We start from the raw sequence: 16,866 nt of genomic DNA, 5'->3' as shown, positions 1-16,866 counted from the left end.
CCTTTGGTTAAATACCCAAGAGTGGGATTACTGGATCAAATGATAGGTCTACTTTTAGTTCTTTGAGGAATCTCCATACTGTTTTTCATAGAGGTCTTACTAATTTGCTGTCCCACCAACAGTGTATAAGTGTTCCTTTCTCTCTGCATCCATGGCAGCATCTACTGTTTTTGGACTTTTTGATAAATGCCATGCTAATTGGGGTAAGGTGATATCTCATTGTGATTTTAATTTGCATTTCCCTGATGATTAGTGAGGTTGAGCATTTTTTCCTATGTTTATTGACCGTTTGTCTTTCTTCTTTTGATAATCTTCTGTTTATGTCTTTTGCCCAGTTTTTGATCGGGTTGTTTGTTTTTTTCTTGCAGATTTGCTTGAGTTGATTGTAAATTCTGGTTATTAGCCCTTTATCAGATGTGTAGCTTGCAAATATTTTCTCCCATTCTGTAGGTTGTCTATTTGCTCTGTTGAATGTTTCCTTAGCTGTGCAGAAGCTTTTTAGTTTAATCAAGTCCCATTTCTTTATTTTTGTTGTTGCTGTGATTGCCATTGGGGTCTTCTTCATAAATTCTTTGCCTAGGCCAATATCTAGAAGAGTTTTCTCAACATTTTCTTCTAGAATTCTTATGGTTTCATGCATAACATTTAAGACTTTTATCCATCTTGAATTCATTTTTGTGAGTGGTGAGAGGTAGGGATTCTGTTTCGTTGTTCTGCATGTGGCTATCCAATTTTCCCAGCAACATTTATTGAATAGGGCTTCTTTTCCCCAGTGTACATTGTTGTCTGCCTTGTCAAAGATCAGTTGATGGTAGGTAGATGGCTTTATATTTGAGTTCTCTGTTCTGTTCCATTGGTCTATGTCTCTGTTTTTGTGTCAGTACCGTAACATTATTCTGCCTGTCAGTGGTTGATGCTTGCAGGAAAGAGCCAACTGAAGAGATGTTCTTTCGTGCCTATGATAAACTCTAGTCCCTCAGGTGGAGCACTTAAATACCCCAGGCTTTGGGAGGAGACTTGTGGCTTCTAGGGCGTTGCTTGATCTCCCTGACAGCAGAGGTGGGTGGAGGGGAGAGTCTGGGTGCAGTTAGGTTGTGTGAGTCTGGAAGGCTTTGCCAAGCTTCAGCAGGGCTTCTAGGTCTTCTTCCCAGCCACAAGGGGGAGCCGTTGGGAGATGGGTCAAGGCTGGCTCTCCAAGCTGGAAAGGCTGCTTGTGAGGGAGGCAGTGCACTTCCCAGGCTGGAGGTGGGGTGTGAGCTCCACCCCTCTTGCATTGTCCTTGTCCTTCAGCCCTGAACGCACTGCACTGGGTTGCTATGATGCTACAGGCTGGGTCTCCCTCCCCACTCCCTCCCCGAAGGACCCACCCTAGTCCATGGTTTTCTTGTGGAAGGGATGGGCGCTTCTCCAGTTCACCATGTCTCACACCGCCAGAGTTTTCTCACATCACTTCTGCCCATGTGGGCTCTCTTGCCTTCCAAATCCAGCTCCTAAACCTTCCCCCGCCCCCTGTCCTCCAGCAACCCAGTGGAGTCCTGGGGGCATGGGATCCAGCCTGCATGTCTGACTCACTGGCGTGTGTCTGTCTCTATGCAGCGCCAGCAGGCAGAGAGTTGGCAGATTCGGGTCCCCTGGGTCCCCTGCAAGTCCCCAAGGGGAGAGGCATGGGCCCCAGTCTCTGTGAAAACTTCAGACGGCAGGATGTGCCAACCAGGGGGAGGGGCCCCTTACCAAATTCTCAGCCCAAACTACTCTCCCAGTTGCAGTGGGTTGGGGAGAGGCAGAAGGAGATAAGAATCTGAATGGAAGAAAGCCGGCCCTCCGCCTCTGGAGAGTGTCTGAGCTCTGGGATCACACAAGTTCTCCCCACAATTCTGTGGTTGCCACAGCCCTTGGGTTTGTGGGGGTGGAAAAGCTTCCCAGTAACTTGGTAGCCCACTGATCACTGAAGGACTGCGAGAGTGAGGAAAGGATTCCCGCCTTACCCCTTTGCTGGGCTCTGAGCCTCCCTGGGCTTGGTCTTCGCTGATATCTTTTCCTTTATCCTTGTCCTTCTCTGCTCACAGTTTTCCTCCATGAGGTCCCCAGCAGGCTCCAGCACCTCTCTTACTGAAATTCACCTGCGTGGCATCCCCTCTCCCATCTGCCCTCTCCGAAACCCTTCTTTCTCTCTGGGATGGTCCAGCAAGTGATGTCTCCAGTCAGCCATCTTGCCCCATCTGCCCCTTATTTTACTTTAAACAGTGTTTCCCCCAAGATTTATCAGAAAGTCTACTAAATAATAAGTCTTTTAGAGAGTATGTTTAATATTTGATTTAAAGCAAAAATAATGTAACTTTATTTCCAGTTGATGACTTATAAAATGCTTCAGAAAATAGAATTCTGATACTATTTCAGTCCTCAGGGCATCTGGATAGACCCAATGCAATGATTATTCAGTATCTTGAGTCAATCTGGTTAGTGACTAACCACTTTTTCTAATAGAATTCTTGAATTTCACTCTGACCCATCCTGCCTTGTGTCCAGCTATAAAAAGTCTGGTTAATGTACTAATAATACTAGAGAGCTCTTTCTGTCTTTTTCTGACAAATTGCTTAGCACAATCAGAGCATCTCCCTTTAGACTGGCAGCAAGAAATAGTGCTTTCTGTTCCTCAGTCCGATGGTTCATTTGGCTTATTATTTTAAATTGGGCATAATAAGCTTCCCACGCTGATTTTCCTTCAGCGTTGACTGGTCTCTGCATTGGCTGATTACACAAATTGACCATATTGCCACTTGTTTCTGGTTCTTAAGGCTAGAAACTTGATTCAGGATTCCATGATGGAAGGGAATATTGCAATCCTTCTGCCTTAACAGGGACTTTCTTTGCTCGACTTTTAGCTGAAGAGAGATATAAACCAAGTTGCCAGAAATTTTCTTCTCTTCCTCATATTGTATTCAGTGTTTATTATTCCTTTTATTAAAGCAATACTTTGATAATTAAGGCTTCTCTGCCTATTAAATTCTTGATATTTTGTTTCTCTGCTTGTTAAATTGTGAGTTTACTGATGTAGTTTGTCTGTTGTTTTATATTTTATAAGCAGAAATGCTTTGAGCAAGTGAGTTTCCTTTTGCAAATCCTGGTGGGCACTTGCCATTTAGTCTGAGATTTTTAGATTTATTCTGTATCATTTACTATAATGTTAATTGATTTGATGTTACTTGAAATTCCTTTAGCATCTGAGAATCCACATTGAGCTGTGATGTAATAAACTCAAAACATTTTAATTGTTTACCCTGCGCATTCATATGTGTACAATTAACTCTGTGAACTTCATAGTTAAAAAATTGAGAAAGTTCAGTTGAGGGGAGGGCATTAAGATTTCCCTTCCCTCCATCCTTTTCCTAAGAAGACTGTTGCGTGAAGTATGATAGAAAACAATGTGTAGGGTACATTATTGCATGACACATGATGTAGAATAGGCATAGATGGTTCCAGGGATGTAGGCAGCAGACATCTCCGAGCTGTTTTCTGGTCTAGCTTCCTTGATGTTCATGATCTCTTCATTATACTTGTCTTATGTAAGCTAACTTCTACTGAATGAGAAGAGCTATCTCAGTTGTTGATTTCAAATCATTTAATCATCTAGGCACCAGCAATTACTTTTATACCCAGTTATCTATACCTCTGATTATTAATATTAAATAACTTCCATAATCTACACTCACAAGTACAGTTTTTTAGTTCTTGGGATGATGTCCTTTTAGAAATTAATTTTGGGGAATCCATTAGATAATTTGCCATAAATTATCTTATTCCTATTATTCCAACATTCATCTGTGGGAGAATATAACAGGAGTCACTTCTGATTTAGTTGAGATTCTTACTTCCCAAGGTAACCAGTAACAAATCTTGGGGTGGGGAGAAAAACAAGTAAGGAGGCAAAATATCTGGACTCCTTTTGAAACCTGGCTTTTATACACAAGGACCTCCTTATCTGATTATTGTATCCACATGCTAAAGTGATGAGGTAGTCTAGGGAAAAGTGGTCATTACCCAGAAATATCCATTACCAAACTATTTGCTTACACAATTAATCTCCATCCAACTATCTTTCCTGGTTTAGCGGAACATTTCGACCAGCCAATGCCTTGGTCAGTCTTTCACCGACTATCAAATATTATAAAAAGTCAATAATGATACAATATAATACAAATTGACCAAAAAGAGAAATTACGTATATTTCAAAAGATGCAGAATTTCATGAAATCAATGAAAGTAATGTGGGTGAACTGCATGAATCACATTTGAAGCCAGTATTTGACATACAAGGATCTGGCAGAGCTCATTTCACAACTAGAGAAGAGAAATCAAGAAGGCAGATGACTAAATAGAGAATGTGAATATCAGAGGCTTTAGTAAGACCCTTGGAAAAACTCAGTATGAAAAACTTCAAGTATTTTCCAAGCGATAATCTTGTGCTGCGCAAATGAAATGTGAAATGATGGGTGTATTATGTTGTCTCACAATTTTGTTGGGAAAAAAATTATAACAGAAAAATCAATGTTAATTCACTCTTCCTGATTCTAAGAAGTTCTGCACTGAATTATCAAATATATTTTGTTATTTGTCAAACAAAATGCATTTGCTTTCATACCTTGCACTTTCATTTTAAAAATAGTCTAAGCAAATCCCTTTGAACTATGTACTATCAAATTATGGTTCCATTTTAAGTGATTCACTGAGAGATAGATGCCTTTTGCTGGCACCAAAGAACCCTGGGTGATGAGAACCTCTCTGGCAATGAAGTGATCCATTTTCTTCTTCTCTTTCACCCTCCTCTACTCTCCAGTTCATCCTTTTTTTAGCTCCTTGCTTTCTCTACCTCTGTCCTTGCTATTCTTTGGTTTTCTTCTGTCCTATCCATTATCACTTCTTTGGTGAGGCCCCAGCTCCTAGAAAACCAGGTGGGTGAATGTGTGTAGTCAGTCTCCTGAGATGCTTATTGACCTGTTGAATTCTTTGCAATTTCACTTTATTAGGCAACATGGAAAAAATGCATTTATACATCTATACTCTCCCTATTTCTAACCATTTAAAATGACTAGTCATATCCTGTGGAGGCTGCTTAATTTTTACTTAATCTTAAGAAAGGAGAAAAATTGTCATCGTGATAATTAGCTAACCTCCTTTTGAGGAGAACAACTGAGGCAGGAAGCTACAGGACAGAATAAGGAAAGTGCTTTCAGAGAAGGGGTCTGAGTCTTTAAGAATGTCTCCTGATCCCTTCTGAGAATCAACCTCAAATTTTGTATATGGTAAATGCTCAATAAATATTTGTAGGTCTGCTAATTGGCAAACAGGAGGTCAGTGCTAGGACCTAGTGTTTCACTGTATTGTCAATTCACCTCTAGAGCCAAATCATGAAAAAGCCTGTGTGCGTACCCATGCTGCCTTTGCTGATTGGTGCTTAGGTTGTTTGCTGTATAGATCAGTGTTTCTCAGCTACACAGGGAGCTTCCAATCCTGATGCCCAGGCCACACCCTAGGCCACACTTTCGGGGTGGAAGCCAGCACTAGTCTTTATAAAGCTCCCTCGATGATTCCAATGTGTAGCCAAGTTTGAAAACCACAGTCTTAGATGATGATACCTCTGTGTACTTTCCTCAAGGCGGACTCTTTGTGGCTCTGAAGTCTCAAATAGTCCGTTTAACTTTCTACAGCAAACACCAGTACAGGTAATTCGATTCTGATGGAAAGGCTCAAAATCGTCCTGGGTATGTGGCAAAGCTGAGGGCTAAGCCTGGATGCTATAACTTATCTACTTAGTGCTGGGGTCAAGTGAAGGCTCTCCCACTAAGGAAAAGCCTTTTTCACGTACACAGTTCTCATGCAGACCTGCCACGACTCCTAATGTCCTATTAACCCAAACAGCAGCTCTTTGAAAGTGTGCCGTGGTTGGAGATTGACTGGAGGAGACATTCCTCCTCGAGCTGTGCTCTTTCTCCAACGATCTTTCTTGTGGTTTTTGTCAGACTCACTTCTTGAGGAGTGAAGGATGAAATACCTCTCTGTTCTTCTTGCCCCCCAACCCTCACTTTTTGGGTGATAGGCAGCACAAAATTGTTTAGAAACGCTCCTCCTCCTACCCCAAACTATGGTCAAATATGAACCTAGAAAACAAATTAGATAGACAAAACTGATGCCCTGGTAAGAAGCCTACATTTTAAACTGTGCACATTGAAAAAAAAATGTATATATTCACTAGGATGCAATGTAAACATTGACTTACAAACTTTGCTGTGCTCCATGTTTGTGTTGTATAAGTAGCTTGCTGAAACTGAAGGGGAAAGAGATTTATCATCTTACTTATACAAATCAGGCAATGTTCTGTGGGGATGGAGAGAGGGATTTCAGGAGCTCTTTAAGAGAGGAGAATGTGGCTGGGCGCGGTGGCTCACGCCTGTAATCCTAGCACTCTGGGAGGCCGAGGTGGGTGGATCGTTTGAGCTCAGGAGTTCGAGACCAGCCTGAGCAAGAGCGAGACCCTGTCGCTACTAAAAATAGAAAGAAATTAGCTGGACAATTAAAATGTATATATAGAAAAAACATTAGCCGGGCATGGTGGCGCGTGCCTGTAGTCCCAGCTACTTGGGAGGCTGAGGCAGGAGGATTGCTTGAGTCCAGGAGTTTGAGGTTGCTGTGAGTTAGGCTGACGCCATGGCACTCTAGCCCGGGCAACAGAGTGAGACTCTGTCTCAAAAAAAAAAAAAAAAAAAAAAAAAAAAGAGAGAGGAGAATGTGAGTATTTGGTCTTAATAAACAGTGAAATGAAATAAGAGGGTAGAATTTGGAGAAAACAGATTAATCTACCCAGAAAAGCCAAGTTAATGTATTAAGTAATAGTACAGAGGTGCAAACTATGTTATGCTGCTACTTTGCAAAATATAGTTGCAAACTCTTCCATGTATATTCATTTAAAATAACATTTTTGACATTACAAAAAACATAACTAACATATATTGAGTGTTTAGAAAATATAAAGCACATTTATTTCTCAGGACAATTCTATGTGGTAAGCTATTATACCCATTTTATAGATGAGACATTAAGAAGTTATGTAAGTTACCAAAGGTAGTAAGTGGAAATGCCGGAATTCCAACTAACAGGCCAGCTCTGGATTCCATGTGTATTAAGTTGGCTTTGATTGGCCTGTGTTATTCAGTTTAGCGTAACTACTGAAATTGCTTATTTTACTTTCTTGCAACTGAGATAAAATCTTGTGGATGGAGTCACTAATTCTGCTGGATTCATTTGAGATAAATGATAATTACTAGTGCCATCTAGTGATGTTTATTTTGCTGATCTGATGTAATAAATGGAGAATTTCTGGCAGGACATTGAAGTATCAATTGATTTATTCACAAGTATTTATTTTCCTGAACTGAAAATTAGATTTAGTTATTTAATAATTATTTTTTCTTTGGTAAAGATGGAAGAGCTAACAACTGTTACACAATTACAATTTATTTAATTTCTACAATAGCTAACTCAAACTCATTTGGAAATTTTTAACAGAAGAAATTTTACATCGACAATGGAGACTGCAATAGCTGGAAGAAGTAAGTTTAGGAAAAGTTATATAAATTAATGTAGACCCTAGTGAAACGCACCTTACAACAGGAAGCGAATGCAAATAGACTTTCCTATAATTGGTTCAGTGGGTGCTTCAAAATGTGTTGTAATAGCACAATTACACTTGAGGACAGTATCCTAAAAATTCAGAATTTAAAGATCTATAACAACTAGTACAGTACCTGGCCCTTAGTAGGCACGCATTAAATATTTGTTGAGTGGATATTACAGAATGGATTTAAATCACTGCCATAAGACAGAAGGAAACAGGTTCAAATGTCTCTCTTTTTTTAAACAACGTTTTACTTTGATATTTTTCTACCCAAAATGTTATGTGCTAATATCACTAGTGAATGCTACTTGAATGGGTCAGATTCAGCTGCTTGATATTTAAGATAAAAGATTATCTTGAAAGAAGACAGTAATCACGTTTCTTCTGATTTCCTCAAGTCACATTCTCCCCCACATTCTGAGATTCCATTCCTAGCGTCAGTGTTGTCTTTACTTAGTAATCCTTTTTTATTAAACTTGATCTTTGTTCTTTAATTGTTTAAAATATATCACCCACTTTCAACCTCATTAAAGAACACATATGCACTTGGGACATTTTGTCTAGTCACCTAATACCAGTGCTTTTTGTTTTTAGTTATCTACTTTTCGAAAGAAATAAGTAATCCTACCGAAATACCATTTGTCCTTTCTTTCTTTTCTAGTTGGTCAAGGTGCAGGAAGTTCAGAGTCAGTGGTCACTCCTTCAGACTCCTGTTGTCAATACAGACACACACAGACAGTCACCAACACCCAGCCCTCTTTTCAATTCAGCACCTTCAATCTCCCATGGGATGTTTCGAATCCATGTTATCTTTCCTGTTCTTTCCACTCAATCTGATATTGGAGACCGGCCCAAGAGGGAGCAAAACAAAACAAAACAAACAAAACACCAGGTTGGGTGTCAGGCACCCCTATCGGCCCCTCTGAGCCAGTGGATGGCACGGAAAATCAGAGGTGACGATTTTGTGCCCTGGTTTCTGCCCTGTCATGATGCAGACAATCATACTTATCTGCCAAGGGGTTGGTGAACCTCAGGTGAAAGTTATTACAAGTAATGGCCACACAACTGTATTGTTTTAACCCAGTTCCCTGTTGCATTAGAGGCGAAATCCAAGAAGGACAGCGATGACTCTATCTCAAAAGCGGACTTTAGGTTTAACAGCTGCATTTTCAAATCTGAAATGAACACTCAGGGCTCGTCTTTGCCTGAGCTTTCGGTTGGGGCAAAAAGTGCCCTGAAGTTCTAATTTTCAGTCTGTATCTCAAAGGTAATATCTAGAAATCAATTTTCCGCTTGTCCTCTTGTTTAGTCAAGGGGAGAAATTTGCTGCTTATGAAGGCTTGAGGGCCTGACACCACTTCAAGAGAGCTCACCAGGATCACAGGTTAAGGTATCTTCTGCGTAATCTCGCCCTCCCCACGCTATAGACAGCCTCGACCTTGACCTAGAGGGAATTTCCTTTCTAGAAGAGAGCAAGGAAATTCTGTTTCCATGTTAACAGAGGGAGGTCTCCTCCTGTCACTGGCTGCTGCTGTTAGACCTGTGGGCTCTGGGAGCCCAATTATGTGTGGAAGTATTGAAAACAGGAGCCGGTGTTCAAACTAGCGTGCAGAGGACACGGACACAGATTCTGTCGACAAATAATGGAACGTGCTGGTGTGTTGGTGCACACACTGGTGGTTTGGAAGATTACCTTTGAAAGTGGACTTACTGTGCAATCGGAAATGAGCTGAGACCCCCATTTCTACCTTTCCTGCTTGGATGGTCTGGATGCCATCGACACAGGCAGCAGAGAAAATAACAGCAGGGTTAACTGTTCATGCAAGTGTAATAATAGTCTTTAACAGAAGAAGAGTAATTACCTTTGTCTAGTTTTCCCTGCTGTAAAATGTAATAAAATAGAGACCAGTGTCTACTACTGATATGCACCATGCTTCTCTTCTGAAATACACGCCAATGACTCTGAAACACCCTTTGCTTACATGCTAAATTCACATTTTAATTTAAAAAAAAAATCCATTACTGTTGGGTAGATTCCCTGAATGCATTTGACAGCTCTCAGGCCAGTGCTATTAGGCAAGAAATCTCAAAGCCATGGGAGATTTACAGCCTGGGAGATCATAGAGCATGAGTGGGTGCAGTCCCATCCCCCATCGATTCTCCAGCATCACGATGACAGGAGGTATCCGTGTAGCAGAAGGAAGAGCTTGAGAGGGGAGGCTTCATTTGGAAATAGAAGCCCCTGTTAGCAGCCGGAAGCAGTGGTGCTGAAAAGCAATCGCTAGTGTCAAGAACTTTCTTAGCTAAGCAGTGCAGCTGGTGGCAATAAATAGCATTCTAATAAAGGAGGACGTTCAATCCATGACATAAGCACATACTGTTTCAACTACCAAACATAATTTATGAGGCTGCATATGTCTGAAATGGATTTCCCCCCTATTCATTTATAAATAAAAATGCAAAGATTTCAATAGGAAGAAAAGATCTGCATTTTAAATCAAAGTAAAATGGGAAGATCAATGAGAAGTGCACTGCTTTTTTAAGTACGCTATGATACATAACATTTTAAAGATGCGTTGGGTGTCATATTGTACAACTACTTCCATTCCTAAAAAAGATAGATGCTGTTTTCTATGACAGTGAATGCTGTATTTATGACAAGAGGTCTTATAACGCTCCTCTTCTTCCCAGAAGCTGCAAAAAGGCAAACGCCTACATTGAGTATCTTGGACTTTACTTTCGGAGATATGAGCACATGTCTTACATAAGCCATTAATGAAACCCAGCCAATTTCACATAATCCTTAAAACGGTGCTGGAGGAACTTGAAAATGATGAACCAGAAAAGCCACGTGTACTGTTAGTAAGGCTTAAACAACGGGGCTCCTTTGACCTCTTAACTCATTGACTCTGCATGAGTAAATAAGTTATTAGTTTTGACATAACCAGTGGTTTATTTTACCATCGACTGCTGTTCTTTGTTACATGTTCTATTCATATCACGTGTTATTGCTCTTTATAATTATTGTGGAACAGAGCAATTGCACAGACTGTATCATATCCCACCGGGATAAACATTGTGGATGAGGCACCAGAAGAACTTGCCTTTGACTTAAAGTTTATTCCTACTGCTTTCTTTACATAAGAAAGATTTTTCACTGATGCCATTCACAAAACTAACTCTATGTTTTAATGACTATGGAGCCACTTTGAATAGCACTTTATCCAGGAACTCCAAATGCCAATTTGTTTTCTACTGTGAGGTGTGTGTTCAAGCTTATGAAATGAATAGCTGGTTAATCTTCTAAGCTATTACTCAAGACAAAAATCTACTGAACCTGAAAGCAAAATACAGCATTTACCCTGCGGTTCTTTGACATTTATTTTCCGTACCGTGCCTGTGGAACTGTTTGTTTATTAATATCATATTTTTGCTTTAGAAAGAATGGGTATCATAAGCTCAGATGTCAAGGGGCACCAATATTTTCTTTATCATTTTGTTGACTTTGAAATTCATTACTTAGTGATAAAGAAGTTGAATTTTTATTCTCTTCATGATGTAAACATTAAAAATTAGTAATGTTATATCATAAAGATATACTGCTAAATGGATATTATTTTATGCATTTTAATTGTAAGTATAAACCCAGTCTAAATAAGGGCAGATATATTTCAAAGCATTACATCATAAAGTCAAGAATGACTATAGAATAATGTGAAAGTTTTGACATGTTCTATTTGGTGAGGAGAAAAACACTTTAGATAATCAAAAGGTAGAGAGCTACTAGAAAGATTTTGCTTGATGGTAGCCCCTAAACTGTTCAGACCAGATGGTTTCAGAGATATTATATATGAAGCTGATAAAGATTTCAATCCAGAGGTTTCTGGGGAATTCTAGGCAGATGCCATCAGGATGTGCTTAAAAAGTTAAACAGCAATAATGAATTCCCTTAAATGTCTCTTAAAACACATATGGATCATCCAAGGCCATACTTTGATTTCGTGTGTGAGGCTGATAGCTGTAAGTCAAAACAGGGGAATGGAGCTAGTCAAGATTTTAAATCACCTGCATACATGTTCTTTCTCTAAGTTAGCAACAGGGAAAATCTGAAAGTTTATCATACTTTTCTAGGAAGCATAGATGGGCATATGGTGAGCGTTAGTTATCTTAAAAAAGTTTGGGTCACGGCTGAATATTAATATTGCCTCTTATTTCTGAAGTCATTAGATCAGGATTGAATTTATTTGACACACACGTACAACATTAAAAAAATTGGTGAGAAAAAACTTCTGTCATTGTTCCACACAAGAGGGACTAGAACACACCTTTGCTGTTCATTGTGGGGGGACTTGGACAATTTAAGCGCAGAAGTGGAGTTACAAGTGGTACCACTCAGACCCTCACATAGAATTTTGCCATGTAAAGTCAGGTTTTAAAATCATCTTGAAGTTCCTTTGGAAAAATGCGATGTAGTGGCAATTTTCTCAGTGTAGTCTTCCATTGATAATCCTCAACATTCTCACTTTTATTTTATTTTATTTTTAACATTCTCACTTTTAACAGAAGAAAATGTGTTCTCCACTGCTAATGGAATTCTTGTGGTGGCATAAAAGGTAACGATGAAAAATGGTGAGGAACATATGCATATAATGGCAATGATTCCCAAGTCTGGAATGCCACACACAGACTCTCTCTTGAATTCTGGATTCATATTTTTATCTTTTCCAGTCTGATGTGTGCTAAATATTGGCCCTTTTCTATGGGAGAAATTTCTTTACATTCTCAGTGCCTGGGAAGGCGAGGTTCTTATTTTTACCCTTTGTACCCTATGGATCTTGCACTGAGAAGACTTCTCTCTTTGCTTTGGCCATTAAGAAACTCCAAGCCAGGCTGGGCATGGTGGCTCATGCCTGTAATCCTAGCACTTTGGGAGGCCGAGGCAGGAGGATTGCTTAAGGACAGGAGTTAGAGACCAGTCTGAACAACATAATGAGACCCCATCTCCACAAAAAATAAAAAGATTTAGCCAGCTACTCAGGAGGCTGAGGCAGGAAGATTGCTCGAGCCCAGGAGTTTGAGGTTACATGAGAGCTATTATGATGCCACTGTACTCTAGCCCTGGTGACACGGTGAAACTCTGTCTCAAAACACAACACAACACAACAAAACAAAACAACCTCCAAGCCAAATCTGTCTCATATCAAGTAATCATATAAATCCTATAGCATGTATTTTGAGTGCTAATTTTAATCTTGACTTCAACTTATTTTTTTTCACCTCCATTTCCTCATTTATTTTATTTTTTAACCCATTGCAATGTTTCTACTCCTGCAAGGCATCCCCAAATCCATTTATACAAAAAGGAGGAGCATAAATATATAAACCAACATTTTAAAGGTCACTTTTTTCCCCATATCCTCTTCTACACTTAATGCTTTAAAGCAATTATTGAGTTCTTCCTTTTCCTTGGCCACAGTTTCTACTCATTCTCCCTTTCTTTCTTTTTTTTTTTTTCAGACAGAGTCTCACTCTTTTGCCCAGGCTAGAGTGAGTGCCGTGGCATCAGCCTAGCTCACAGCAACCTCACACTCCTGGGGCTCAAGCAATCCTCCTGCCTCAGCCTCCCGAGTAGCTGGGACTACAGGCATGCGCCACCATGCCCGGCTAATTTTTTCTATATATTTTTAGTTGTCCGATTAATTTCTTTCTATTTTTAGTAGAGACGGGGTCTTGCTCTTGCTTAGGCTGGTTTCAAACTCCTGAGCTCAAACGATCCGCCCGCCTCGGCCTCCCAGAGTGCTAGGATTACAGGCGTGAGCCACCGGGCCCAGCCTCATTCTCCCTTTTGAATATCTCTTGAAGCCACTCCTTGGTTTCCTGTGCTGCTGCCATTGTCTTAATTCAGGTGGGCCACCTGATTGGTTTCCCTTTGTAGACTCTCATTTTAATAAATTCTACCCCTATGAACATGAGTATTACTTCCCTGCTTACAAATACAAATAGTATTACTTTTTTGCTTAAAACCTTTTAATTGGCTTTGTATTTTCCATAGGCTAACACCTACATTTTGGCCATGGTGAAAAAGGCTGCCTACTATCTAGTCCTAGCTTTTCTTCTAGGCTTTTTCTCTGCCCTTCCTCATAACCTCATACAACCTACCAACTAGTAACACTAAACTGCGAATAATGCCCTGAACATGCTATTCTTTTATGCTTCCATGTCTTAGGTTATGCTAGTTTCTTTACCTGGAAAGACAAACCGATCTCTGTGCCCTAACTCTTGTCTCTATTCCCTGCTAGAAAAAGACTGCTTCTTCCAGAGGCCTGTGCTCAAATGCCACTGTTTTCCAGAAATGCTTAGGCATAAGTAGTCACTGTCTTCTCTCTGACACCTTTGAACTTTGAATACATTTCTATGGTGGTGCATTCCGTAAGATATTTTAAGTAATCATTTACTTGTCCCTTTATAAGACCCTAGTTCTACAACAATAGGGTCTTTTTATTCTTCTTTGCGTCTTCAGTGACTAGCATAAGACTTGGCACATTATAGGTGTTCTATAGATGTTTATTAAATTAATGAATAGAGCCATGGATTACTGAGTAATTGAAGGAATAAGTTAATAAATCTCTTACCTCTGGTCAGTAAGAGATAGAACCAGATTCTCTGGCCCTGTTGAAAATACAGGGTGATTTCAACATTTTTACCCTTTGTTATGGGTTGCATTGTATCCTTTTTCTCCCTCCTCCCCCAGAAAAGCTTTGTACTAACACTCAGTCCCTCAAAATATGACCTTACTTGGAAATAGGGTCATTGCAGATGTAATGATTTAAGACGAGGTCATAATGTAGTAGAGTGGGCCCCTAATCCAATATGACTGATGTCCTTTTAAGAAGATGATCATGTGAAGATAGAGACATACAGGGAGAATTCCATGTGACAAGAAAGGTTGAAATTAGAGTTAAGCAGCTGCAAGCCAAGGAACACCAAAGATTGCCAGCAAACCACCAGAAGCTAGGAACAGTCAAAGAAGAATTCCCTTATAGTTTTCAGAGGCAGACTGGCCTTGTCAACAACTTGATTTTAGACTTCCAGCCTCCAGAACTGTGACATAATACATTTCTGTTATTTCAAGCCACCCAGTTTGTGGTACTTTGGTATAGCAGTCCTTGGGAACTAACATACCCTCTAAGCTCACTTTTAAATGTTGGTATTACTTTTACATACTTTTTTCCCATTTAATTATGAAAATATACATAACTCATTTCAATTTATGTTAACTTCCATAAGGTTTCTAAACAACGTTTCTCTCAGATATTTCAAATGAATACTTCAAATCCGAATGCCATATTGATCAGCAACACACTGACCTAAAAGAAGGGCCTCCCAAGGAGTTATTAAGGAGAGTCTCCATCTTGCCTTGCACTGGAGCATTAAAATCTCAGTGACCAGACTTAATATAGTTTTTGTGAAAAACTCTAAGGAGGTGCCATTTACATACAATAAAAATGAATTCATTTTAAGAGTAAAGTTTAATAAATTCTATCCAATGTATATACTCCATGTAATCACCAGCACAATCAAAATGTAGAACATTTTCATAATTTTCCCTTGTTCCCCTTCCCAAGCTATCTCCCTCCCCCATCAACCCCGGGTAACTATTGGTGTGCACTCCTGTTCCCAAAGATTAGATTTTTCTTTTCTAGTATTTCATATGAATCAAATATTCTTTTACATCTGGTTTCTTTTGCTAAGCATTACATTTTTGAGATTCACCCATGGTGGTGCATGTATCAATAGTATATTCTTTCTCACTACTGAATAGTATTCCATGATGTAAATGTACAACAGTCTGTTTATCCCTTCATCTGTGGATGGACATTTGAACTGCTTCTAGTTTTTGGCCATTATGAATCAAGTTCCTATAAATATTCATTACAACTCTTTGTGTTAACATATGTTTTCATTTCTTTTGGATAAATATTCAAGAGTGGAATTGCTGGGTCACAGGGTAAGTGTATTTTTAACATTTTTAAGAAATTGTTAAACTGTGTCTAAGGGTTGTACCATTTCATCTCTCTACTAGTGCTGTATAAGAATTTCCATTGTCTCATATTCTCACCAAACCTCGATATTGTCAGTCTTTAAAATTTTAGCCATTCTAGTGGGTATGTATATTTTGTGGTCTTAATTTACATTTTCATAATGACTAATAATGTTGAACACCTTTTCTAGTATGTATTGGCCATTTATATATATTTTGTGAAGTGTCTATTCAAATCAGTTGCCCAGTTTCTAAAATTAGATAGCCTGTCGTCTTACTGTTGAGCTGTAAGAGTTTTTTATTTATCCTGGATACAAGTCTTTGTCAAACATGTGTTTTGTAAACATTTTCTCCTAGGCCACAATTTGCCTTTTCATTTTGCTAGTGGTGTCTTTCAAAGATGAAGTCCAATTTATTATTTCTATTTCTTTTTTCTTTTTTTTTTTTTTTGAGACAGAGTCTCGCTCTGTTGCCCTGACTAGAGTGCCGTGGCGTCAGCATAGCTCACAGCAACCTCAAACTCCTGGACTCAAGCAATCCTTCTGCCTCAGCCTCCCGAGTAGCTGGGACTACAGGCACGTGCCACCATGCCCGGCTGATTTTTTCTGTATATATACTTCTAGTTGTCCAGCTAATTTCTTTCTATTTTTTTAGTAGAGACGGGGTCTTGCTTTTGCTCAGGTTGGTCTCGAACTCCTGAGCTCAAACGATCCTCCTGCCTCAGCCTCCCAGGGTGCTAGGATTACAGGCATGAGCCACCATGCCCGGCCTATTTCTCTTTCTTAATGCATGCTTTTTGTGATCTAAGAAATTTTTGCCAAGGTCAAACAATTTTTTTCTCCTATTGTAAAACATATTTTATAATTTTATCTTTTATGTTTAGACCTCTGATCCATTTTGAGTTAATTTTTGCATATGGTGTGAGGCAGGGGTCTAGATTTATTTCCTTCTTCTTATGAATATATAGTTATTCCAACATAGTTTTTGTAAATAGCTGCTTTCTGCATTGAAATACCCGAGCATATTTGTCAAAACTCTATTAGCATTTATGTGTAGGTCTATTTCTGGACTCTTATCTATTCTATTGATCTATATGTCTATTTAGCACACTGTCTTGATTACTGAAGCTCTCTACTCGGTCTTGAAATCAGGTAGA

Source organism: Propithecus coquereli, unplaced genomic scaffold (genome assembly GCF_000956105.1).
Source record: "Propithecus coquereli isolate 6110/MARCELLA unplaced genomic scaffold, Pcoq_1.0 Scaffold3, whole genome shotgun sequence".
Taxonomy (NCBI): domain Eukaryota; kingdom Metazoa; phylum Chordata; class Mammalia; order Primates; family Indriidae; genus Propithecus; species Propithecus coquereli.
Note: the sequence above shows the minus strand (reverse complement) of the source record.